Here is a 12473-nt window from a genome sequence, read left to right on the forward strand (position 1 = left end):
GCCTACACAGATCACGATGTGTTGCGACTCGCATTTTGTCCAGTTTGGCGGTTGTCATGGTAACCAGATAGTCATTTTCCCTGTATATACCATATATAAAGATATGATTTCGTGTCCGGACGACAACGCCAACTGTTTTCCACACAGAGTTTTACTTTTTGCTGGATGCATAGATATACAGATGACGATATGCCACGACTCACGTTTGTCCATTTCCGCAGTTGTCATGGTCACCAGACTGCCATTTCCCTATATATACTACTGGTATATAAATAGAATTGAATTCGTGTCCGGGCTACAACTCCAACTGTTTTCCGCATAAAGTTTTCATTTTTGGTGGCGGTTGTCATGGTAACCATATAACTATCATCAACAACCATGACGATTCCCCTCAGCGGTTGTGCTCACCACAATGCTGGTGGTATTCTTTCATACATTTCCAAAAATGTATTTGTTTGGGCGTATTTTGTGTTCACCTGAACTCTTGTTCGCATTTTATTTAAGAACATGTACCTAACATCTACTACACACGGCCATCCACGGGTGGCTGGTAGACCTTTCCACATACGGCCGGAGCTATAGGCCTACGCATGACGTGTAAGCCTATCTCATGACGATGATGGCATAAAGTGTTTATATCAAAGTAGGCTTGCTGTTATCTTTTTGTCGATAGTACAAGAGCGCTTAAATTTCATTTGTTGGCAAACACCATCTGCTGATCTATTTTCCTTCTTTCTGGTTGGCCTATAGGACATAAATGTGGGATTTATTTGGACTAATGGCGATACCACAAGTCCTTCATCCATGAGGTCGCGTATTCGTATCCAGCTCTCGCATAAATCTGCAAATTCTTTTTTTTCTAAGGTTTTTTTTTATCATTTAAATCTGACCGATGTGAATAGTGGTATAGGCCTATCGGAGAAGCAGTCTTGAGCATGGCCAATTAAATGAATATAACAATAGTCCTATATAGGCAACACGCATGTAACAATTTGTATAAAAGCAGTGCAATTCTGCGCCAAGTATATAATTTCCTTCTCCGCGTAACTCGGTCACTGCATGTATGGCGAATCTTTAAGTTGACATGCACTGGTATGCATGGTAGGCCTTACAGTTCGTTTAACTCTCACACAAGCGTGTCTTGCCACTGATCATATAGCGAAGTTATTCATCTTTGTGCAGATCTATAACATCTGATACAGGCCTATACAGTAGTTCCTAGCTTTGTTTTTTTTTTTTTTTTCAGAAACCCATCCGGTAATATACATGTTTAAAGTGGTTCCAAACTTTGTCAAATATACCTGAACACTAATCCATTAACGTATAATTACAACTACAGATTGCTTGCAACCCATAACGGAATATTCACATTTGCCAACAGAGAATTGTGTTAATTCCTTGTAAATGTATAAACATATATATCCTTGAAAGTGATTGATACGAAATGTAAACGGCACGGTATATAATATTTAAACTGTAGGCCTAAAGATCACTGTACCAAAATCACGAAACAACACAGTCAGGTGCGTCAGGGCCTGACATGTTCACTCTACGTGTATTTGCGGAATCATTTACATGTATCACGTGCTATATACCATATGTAGTATATACAATAAGCCGTGTTCAAACAGATTAATATATACATATACAGAAAACGTTCAGCATGCATGAATGAGATACCATCAGAAGCATGTATAATATATAATGCATCATATAGGCCCTTCATCCCGTAGGCCTGTATGTAGGCCCAGGCCTATATTTATCGTCTAACGAAGGGTGTGCAGCTAGCGGATGGGCAAGTCATTGATACTCTATAGTTAATGTACAGTAATTTCAATATACAACACATAATCAGATCATTTCTGTATGTATTTTTCTTTATATATCAGTGTTTGAACTGATCTGTCCGTGCGTCCGTCCCATTATTTGACTGATGTACATCTATAAGTATTCTGAAAACAAAATAGTCTTTTAAATTTATATATCAGAAAGTGTTGTCTGAGTGATGCTATAGTAAGAATGTATTTTGTCATTGCAGCACGCTATTCTGTTAAATATAGCGCAAAGGTTTTATTATAATTTAACAGGAATATTATATTCTGCAGATGGTCGTGGGTTTCCACGGACTTTGTCCAGTTTTCTCCCATTTGATGATGGACGTCCGTAGTATTATAGAGGCCTATGTAAAATATTCTTTTATTTATTTATTTATTTGATTGGTGTTTTACGCCGTACTCAAGAATATTTCACTTATACGACGGCGGCCAGCATTATTGTGGGTGGAAACCGGGCAGAGCCCGGGGGAAAACCCACGACCATCCGCAGGTTTCTGCAAGACCTTCCCACGTACGGCCGGAGATGAAACCAGCATGAGTTGGACTTGAACTCACAGCGACCGCATTGGTGAGAGACTCCTGGGTAATTACGCTGCGCTATCGTGCTAACCAACCGAGGCACGGAGGCCCCCTGAAAATATTCTTAATTGACTATGGCGTAAAACACAAATCAAATCAGTAAAAACATATGTATAAGGCATAATGAATGTATTAGACTGTCGGGATAATATGCGGAATATGACACAGTAGTAACAGAATACATTCTGCCATCACTCATATGAAGGCAACGGACTTTCAGCTAAGATTAACAGTTTATTTTTGAGTGCATGTATAGCTCTCCATATATAGAAATATACCTTTAATTGTGAAGGCCACGTGCATGTAAGTTACAGTACACGTTTATATCTTGAAAATTGCATGTTTGACAAATCGATTTTTACCTAAAAACCTAAATAATGGAAGTTTTGTTAAGCATTCAGCATATACAATCTAGAATGTTAATAGAGAATAGAAACGCACAGCCTCTATGCGCCTTGGACAAATGCACACGTGTCGAAATGCCGCAATCGTCAAAGTGCATTTATACCTTTGGCATAACGTCATATATATATATATATATATATATATATATATATATATATATATATATATATATATATATATATATATATATATATATATATATATATATATATATATATATACATTGGCCTATATCGGAAAATATGGGACGTCTCGAGGATCAAATTTCAATCTGAAACACCCATCATATGCAATTTTCACATTTCATATAAGTTTATGCGTTCTTATTGTAGGCCTGTAGGCCCTACGGTATCTTAACAGAACATAGACAATGCAGGTTTACTGGTATATGCCCACACGAAGAGTAGGTTACGTCTGTGCTACAACTAATAAATCATTCAGCTTTTTTTTTCTTTTTCCTCATCTTATCGAATTTTTGGGCTAAAATACCTTCAACTGCTAACAGGTGCTCGGTCGCTACAGTTCTTCAGTTAAGGTACAACATTTTACAGCATTTGTGTTCTGGAGCGCATAAATACACATTATCCGTAGGAAAAAGTTGTTCTGCCCTTCCAAATAGGTCCTGCCAAATTTCAACATCTACAAACAGTTTTCATGGAAGTTTACGGTATGTGTGACCCGGCCATTGTTGTGGCCCGAAGACCTCCTATGGTATCAGGCGCATGCGCGCTGACATCATTACCCACAGTCGGCGTAAACAAGGAGGAATGGCGAAACGTGGAAGAGGTGGATTCATGTTCGGCATGGTTTCCAAGGCCTCTGTTCTCTTCATGAGGCAAGTACTGTTTGCTGGTTAGCAGAGAGAAATTGTGTAACTATATATAGCGTTAGGCAAGGCGAAACAAGCCTGTAATTTAACCTGTCTTAAAAGTTTTTAGCATAAATTATGGTGACAGACAAATGTTTTCAAATGACATCAGTATGGTTTACCGTTGGCGTGGGCGAGTGAGTCTTCACTTTCGAGTTCAGTGTTAAGGGACGATGCTCTTCGAAAAAATATATGACAACAATTAAATACATCGTGTTTTCATGAAGTAACATTAAACATAGAGTCCTTCAGTGGGCCATTTTTATAAACTCAGTTGTCTACAGTATGTTAAATTGTCATTCACCGTGCTAGATTACCGGTACTCATGATTTGTAAATTCGTGTAAGAATGACATTACATTTCTTATTGTATTAGGCCATTTACATGATTTCCTAACCTCGGGTTCATAGGAGTTTTTGTAGCGGGAGAAAATTCAATTTATCAATAGTGGAATATGATAAATGTACATGTAAAATAGATTAAAAACTTGCATGCACATGTACTGTACATGTACAGCCTAATTAATGGGGTATCGGCAGACTTTCTCTCACAAAAGGTGGAGCTAGTGTGGATTAGGCAGGTCACAAGTCTTTTGTTGTGGGACGTGAAACATGTAATGTGCTGTGGTTTCATCTGTGACATATTTGGTCTACCCACTGTGACGTCTCGCAGTTGACGCTGCAGTGGAATGGCCAGCGTCACTGAAATGACGTAATACGTCCCACTTCCAACTTCTGCCGGTATCCCATTGGAAGCTGTATATTTTAACAATACCACATACAACATACACCTTCTAATTCATTATGATAACACATGAATGACGTCTAATTCATTAAGCTAACACATGTATTTGTCACCCCAAACATAAGGTCTAATGCAGTGTTGTCCATAAACACCAAACAAGCTTTTCATTTTAATAGTTAAATAACCAATTTTTTCTGCAGCAGCCTCAAATTTATACTCCTCTTTAAAGTGTTTTCACACATGACAACAGGTTCAAATGTCAAAAGTGTCACAGCTAAGATTTCTCGGCTATAGTCTATGTCTTTTAGATAGTCAACTATATTAAGGTGTCTGTAAACTCAGTCATACGCGCTACCAAAACTGCCTTTAGCCAGTGACATGTAATACCTGAAGCTCTACACTTTACATGTTGAACAAGGAAAAGGTAGTTAGAATACTTTATCTAATTCAAAATGTTAAACTCCATAAGCCCAGTTCTGACCCTAAGAACTCGTTACCTCAGGTGACGACATAATTATTAAGCGGTTAGAACAAACTCCACACAGTAACATAGCCTACACTACTGTCTCTGCGAATAGACTACATGCTGTTAATTTCCTAATATCCACCCTTAATTCCATACCACATTGAGATCATATACTACAAGAGATAAACCTGAATCCGTGGGTTCTTGGCAACAAAACAGAGCTTACGGACTTTAAAACTATGAATGAGAAAAAGTGTTCTTACTTCGTTTTCCTTGCAATAATATAGACTTCCAGCATATCCATGGGTAGAAAATATACCTGAAATATAGAGGTGTCATTTGGAAATATAGTTAAGAACATGGACCAAAAGGGAACGTTTTTTTTTGTTGGGGTGGGGGGGTAAAGTTTGGCATAATGTCTGTAAGCTTAGGACTGTGGACCTTTATTTGATGATCATTAACAAATGAAGGAACACACAAAATCTAAAATATACAATTTAAAATCAAATATGTCTACAGCTGCTGTTCACTATATATATATATTCTCCATGCCTACATATTTACTGAATGAAAACATACTTCACTGTGAATTTGAGAGTGACATTTGTTGCACTTGTACACATGTGCATGTGATGTATGATCCTACTATGCATCTGTACAAAGTTATGACCTAGTTCAGTGTACATTATAACTCTAACCTCTTGACCATTTAGTTAGGAAGAGGTCAATACCCCGAGGACCTGGCTGTAAGGTAACAGCCTGACCCTAGTTCTCTATCATTCATATTAACTTTCTCTGAAAGGTATGTACAGTGTGACAGTAACAGTGGCTCTTGTGTTCTGTTCCAACCTCCAGAATGTGTTCTGCTAGGTATAACTTTATTGCGTAAAAATTATGTTTTGTTGCTGTTTTATAATTGTTTGAAACACTTGTTACAGTTGACTGGTTTTGTTGTCTGTCTGTCTGGCCTTTCGCAATCCCAGATTGTTTTGCCTGTTTGGTGTACGTGTTATAGGCCTGGTAGGCAGGTGCGTTGGTGCATGTGCATAAGGCCTGTAACCATGTTACTGACCCACTTTTAGGGTTCATCATGCAGAGGTTTTTCAGGCTTTCTTCAAATGAATACGGAACATCCTGTTTCAGTGCAGTTGTTAAATTAACCAAGTGCAGCTGTTCACAGCAAATGAATAATTTTTAGATGTGTGAAAAAGTATTGTATGTATTTTGCTTAAATTTGCTAGTGGCTACTACAAGTAGCTGACATAAATTGTAAGAAATTACAAATTTACAAAGAGAATGTTTGAGAACTTTTCGCTTACATATTTGATAAGCATCTAATCATTTTTTCAGAAAATCAGAATTTTCATACAACAATCATTAATTTGCATGTGTAAATTTAGTAAATATTTATTGAATTGAATGTATTTTTTGTCAAAAAGTTTGAAGCATGGTATTATCTTAAAATTGCCTTATCATCTTTGTCTGCATCACGTAATTCAGGGAGATTCTATTGTCTTAGGTGAGTTGTTTAAAAGTAAGGAATACATAAATAAGGTTAACGGAAGAATAGCATCAAGTTACACATTTATGTACATTGCATTGGCTTTGAACCTGAAGTCTGTCAGTTTAGGTCAGCACAACATGCATGTTATGAGGTATAGTCTACTGTGAAAGAAATACTTGTGCTTAATACTTAAACCTAGAAGAATTAACATGCTTCAGATTTTGCGTACCGGTATCTGTTATGCATATCCCTATTACAGTATCTAATGGTAAGCTTTTAAGGCACCACTGTTTAGAAGTAATTGTACATTAGTAATTTCATGAGATTAATGAAGGGATGGGTGAACGCTCTAATTAAAGACCAAAGCTGTGGTGATCCCAGCATGGGTAACTAATGCTTAACACCTACATGTACCTGACAGTTAGACATCTGGTGAAGTTTGATCTTTACACCAGTTGAACTTCACTTACCAGTACATGTGCACTTTAACCATTGTTTGACATCAAGGTTCTGTCTGGTGTATAGAAAACAGCTTTCAGACATGATGACCGTTAATTGCTTTTGCATTAAGTTAATTACTCATTGATTGTCCAGAATGTTGACCACAGTTATATATTCACAACATGAATATTGAACAGACATTCATTCATAAATTTATATTTTGTGAATTCTCAATTAAGTTTTTAACGAACTTTGCATGTCCTCACATAAAGCAGTAATGCTGATATCAGTTGGAAAATTTGTTAATCCATGTGAAGAAGTTGCAGTGTTGAACTGAAATGAACACCTACTGTATATGTATATCTGTATTTAACTTGTTTCACTTTATCTTGGTACATGTATAAAATATTCAGACTTGTTTGACAGAAATGGTTGTTTTTTACATGTACATATTTACAGTGTTTTGGATGTGGGTGATATAAAGTTTAAAAAAGGCAAGAAAAAGACAATAACAAAACAAAATGGAGGCATCAGTTGAACCATTTCAAACAATAGCACAAAACTTTTTTGTTTTTTTTTTATTTATTAATTTTTGTTTTTTGACGAGTTTATTTTGACTGAATAAATGCGGTTAAATGCTTGAATTCTGTTGTGGGCTGTATTTACCGTATTGCTATCTTATGCTAATTTTTTTCCCCTTTCGAAGAGATTTTTGGGACTTTTACCAGTGTAAAGTACACTAATATACAAAAATCAGCTGCTAGTTTATGCCAACAGTAATTACATTATTTATGATGAAAAAAAAAAAAAAATCAGTGAGATCATTGACACCTATATGTACATGGGTAAAAGCTCAATGTAGTATTTAAGCAAATGACTTCACTCAAAAAATCTAAACGAAAAAGTAGTTTTGGCTATGGTTTTCGTGTTATTGGCTATGTGTTATCTGGACCTTATTTATTCATGTTTGAGGTACATGTATGAAGTTGAAGAAGTTAAGGACATATTGTGGTAATTTAAGTTTATTTAAGTCTGCTGGATTTTTGCTTTGACATGGACATCTTATTTATCAGTCTTATCTGTGTGCATGGTAATATAGGAAATCTGACAACTGTTGTTCACTTCAGATTTTCTCCCTACCTTAAAATCAATAACAAAATTGGGTTTTGCATATAAATTAGATCCAGGCCCACAAGAGATGTTGATCTCAAATTTGTCGGAGGTGACAAAGGCTCACCTGACCTGGTAGAGAGGTGTTTATTCAGTTCAGTTCAGTGACATACATAGGCTTGCGGATATGCGCATGTCTGACATCTGCAGCTGGCACAGTAGACTTGTTTTTCTCTGTTATTATATGTAAAACATATGTTAACAAATATCTACCTTTTTTAAATTACTTTTCTTTCTCACAATAAACATGTCTAAGGCCATAAGTGCACATGTATATGCCTAAATGGATGAGCCGATTCGTGCATATATTGCCATAAAAATAAACACTGAAAACCTTTTAATATGATAACAAATGTTGGAAAAAGTAGTCAGTGATTGTTATTTGTCTGCATGTACATGCAGCATGTACTCATTTGAAAAAATTGCACTGCCTCATTATGGACTGAATTACAAAAAGATTTCTAAGTGAAATGCTGTCTGATAGACAGAACTTGGTACATGTAGTTCAAGCTCTTGTATTCGATGTACCCAAATTCATCATATATGAAAGAGCACCATTCACTGCAAATTACAAATGTTTTTAATTTGATTTTGGATGCAAAAATACATTGGTTGGATTTGTCAATTTTAGAAGTCTTCACAGGATAATGCCGTCAGAATGTGCTTGAATAAACAATTTGCCAGCATACGAAAAGATTGAAGAATTACAGTAATACAGATGATCATGTATTATTTTTTTAGTCCACTTCCAATAGTGAGATTGAGGGTGTGGGGTTGTGAGAGGACTATAGGTTTACTCCTCATCTGTTCATCTGTCAGCCTGTCACCAAACAGTTTTCTCGACATTTTTGATCAAAATGGTTTGAGGTACATGTATTAAGTTGGAACATGATACCTGGCTTCATCCAGAAGAGTATCATTTAGTGGCTTTTTCATCATTATTTTCATCTTCTGCAAGATTATCAAATAACTGTTGAAATATTCTTGAGTGCCCAAGAAAACAACAAACAAATAAATAATGTGCATGCATACATGTATATGTACTAAACGCATGTACCAGTACATAGTAAATTCACTACTTTGGAATGCATGTGAGTACATGTGTATCTGCATATGTGGACTGTAGTGTCAAAACAGTGCTCAGATTTGAAAGAAAAGATAACAGTGCTAGATGTGCATGTACACATACATTCACAAAAGCCATATATGTTTGGATGCAGGGCATCTTCATGGAAGTATGTTTCCTAAACATCCTTGTAACCATATATATGGAATGAATCATGGAATGTGCAGCTCATATCCTGTCCTCTAAAGTCATCAGCAGTCAGTACGCTGTCCAGCGCGAAGACTGAGTGGAGTGACAGAATGCAGTTTTCTTTGTTCTTCCAGGCCGACATGTACATGTAGCTGCAGAGACTAGCATGCCTTTGAAGCACATGTATGTAAAAAAAGTACATTTTTCTGTACTCAGTAAATAGGGCTGATTTTTTGTGAGTAAAACTATATTTATTTGGTGAAATCAGACTTGTGGAACCTAATGTACATTGGTACATGTCATACAAACAACTAACTAACTTTAAAAGTAAAGCCACATATTTGTTACAATTTTATAGGCAGTAGATGGGCAGGGGGGAATATTTTCAATTGATGATGATGCGTTAGCATGGAAATTCCTTCATCCATGTATATTTTTTTCATGTTCTGATTTAAAAATGGCTTTTTATGCTATGCAGCAGATTTGTGCTCTACCTTCTACCTTCAAGTCACTTTCAGAATATTTATATTTTAGGCTATTTTGAAGTATGACGAAAGTCATTTGCATATATATATACATGTACATGAATGAAAGATATTTTACTTTCAGTGAATTTATACCTGTTGAAAAAAAGGCACATTTCAGTTTTCATTATCCCCTTGCCAGCATTTACATGTAGTTGGTGAAGTGAAAATACGGTATAGTGTATGTAGCCTAATGAGCATCCTGCTTGTCCATTTGTTTTGTTAACCTTATCATTGAGGTCCATCTGGCTTTGTTCCCATCTACATTGTCTTGGCCAAATTCTTATCAAACTTTGTGTACAGTCAACATATTGCATCCAAGGAGGGGAATATCGCATGTTCAACAGATTTAATGTATATTTATTAGCTGTATCAAGCCTTCCCAGTTCAGTCACATTAAGACTGATTCACTCTGATGTACATACAGGCTGAGTTATTCTCAATATTGGTGCACTGCTCGCCCTGCATGCAATGAATTGATATCATAAATTCTGCAGATTACATGTACATCCATTATCATATTAATTATGATTACGAGTGTTAAGTTTATGAGGCTAATTTAAGGTGAGTTGTAATGACTGAGATTGATCACCTCACTAATTTTAAGATTTAGGTGCTGTTAGGCAACACCATTTTCATTGTGTGTTTTAAGGGCGAGTCAACAATCCATAAATGGAAGAAAAATGAAATTGAAAATCCAGCTTTTTAATTTGTCCAATGTTACGGTTAATGGCTGATTTTCTATTTCTGCAAGGCTTTCCGATCACATAGAAAGGGCTTTCTCTATATCTGGAAAAATTGCTTGGACCAGTCAGTATGTATTTCACATAAATTAGATGAATTTTCAGGTTTATTTTTACTTTTATACCCTCCTCTAAAAAGTTTTTTTGTGCATTTGAAACTAACATTTAAACTGGCGTGACCTTCATATGTAAAATAAGTCACGCCACATATCCACTATGCTTAATGACAAGCACCTGGCTAGGAGATTTGAATCATTTCCCTGCCTGTTGTTGTTCCTGGGCCATTGACCGTATTGCACTTAATAGGGCACACTACTTATGCTACATCATTTTTACATGTATAACATGTAGCTGTAAAGTGCATGAGTACATGTATTTGTAACTTCCTGGCCTGTTGGCTGTTAGCTAGTGCTGGATGGACAGCATAATAATTACTGTAAAGTTGACAGTTGTCTGAGCGGTTCAACCTTAAAAATAACTGAGATCGAGGGATTATTGACGTTTATTACAAAGATTACTGACATTGAAGTTGGCCGAATAAATGTCGCTCAGCTTGATTTGGCCTAGATGAGGTATTATCTAGATTGACTCAGTTGGTATAAATGGATCACTAGGGGTACTTGTTGTTGTTATGCTGAGCAGCACCTGTGACCGACTACGTGGGCTGAGTAGTTCACCTGGAAGGGCCTTGTTATTATCCCTTGGTCCAGTTCTCCAGACCTGACCCACATTTTTATCTGTCCAGCCATGTGGGACGATATGTCAAGGTCAGTATGATGCCATCATACAGCTTTTCAAGCTTATAGCTCAAGACTGTGTTTTTAAATGCCTTAGCAGGGATATTTGTGCTTTCAATGCAAAAACTTCCTTATTGTCCAGGCGAAAAGAGGAGAAAAAAATGTGTTCACCAGCTATTTTTACGTGACACTGGGTAATCTTGGTTAAACATAAATCTTCAGCGCAGCATGTGCGTTATTTACAGGCCCTGCTCCTTTTTCACAGTCAAGTGAAATCTGCCGTGAGTTAGTGTACAGTTAGGCGGTATAGGGTAGAATGACAGGTGATACCTAGTGTCGAGCACATGTGCAATCGCTGTCATTTGTACACAAACTTCCATTCATCATTCAGGGTAAAAGCAAAAACTACTTGGTTTATTATGACATATATATGTTTTCATTCTGTTAATATCACTTGATTTATGCATAGTCTGCATTTAAAAGAAAGAAAGAATAGATAGTTTTGTAAGCAGTTTGTGCATGTTGGTGAAGAAGGGCAAACCAGAACTGGAAGTAGGCAATACCCAGGGTGATGTGGAAATTAAATGTATTTCATAATTGCATTATAATAAGTATAGGCAAGGTATTAAATGTAAGTGAAAATTGATCACAGATTCGGTTGTACAAATGTACATGTATTTTTCTTAAGCTTCTGAAAAGCACAGGTACATGAACACTTAAGAGTTTTGTAATTTTTTTTACTGGTATGATATTGTTAAATATGTCCAGAATTGGTTTGCCTGATAGAAGCTCTTACGTCCTCTGTAGCCCGGATTTGGCCTGCTCTAGTAGGCTCCTCCATTTGAATAGAGCTCCATGTCAACAGGGCAGGGGCTCAGGTGAAATACCGCATTCACATAGGCAAACTTGAGAACCACTACCAGACTTCTGTGGAAACTCGTCAGGCAGGTGTAAATCAGGTTTAAATTAACAGACGAGGTTTTGGATTCTAAAGTGCCTGGCTCGGCTCTTGTGAAAGGAATCAGTGCATGATCACTCTTCTTTTGTCATGTTTACTGTCTGAACCAGATATCACCTATATGGGAGCATTATTGCAGCCAGCAAGCATGAAAGTCCTGTCAGTGAATATGAGGTTTACATGCACATGTTGCAGGCAAGTTATTGATGATTCTACTTTGATGCCTATTTGACAGTTGCTTTCA

The 12473-nt window shown here is 36.6% G+C and overlaps 1 protein-coding gene across 1 annotated transcript in view; it reads left to right on the forward strand.

The window, feature by feature from the left end:
* The first annotated feature begins 3571 nt into the window (after positions 1–3571).
* LOC135461631 (eukaryotic elongation factor 2 kinase-like) overlaps positions 3572–12473 on the forward strand; it is a 32049-nt gene continuing 23147 nt past the window's right edge. Inside the window, exon 1 of the mRNA XM_064738812.1 lies at positions 3572–3654. The gene's annotated coding sequence lies outside the window, so the exon portion shown is untranslated. The remainder of the gene's footprint in view (positions 3655–12473) is intronic.

The sequence above is a fragment of the Liolophura sinensis genome, chromosome 1 (assembly GCF_032854445.1).
Source record: "Liolophura sinensis isolate JHLJ2023 chromosome 1, CUHK_Ljap_v2, whole genome shotgun sequence".
In the NCBI taxonomy this organism is placed as follows: Eukaryota; Metazoa; Mollusca; class Polyplacophora; order Chitonida; family Chitonidae; genus Liolophura; species Liolophura sinensis.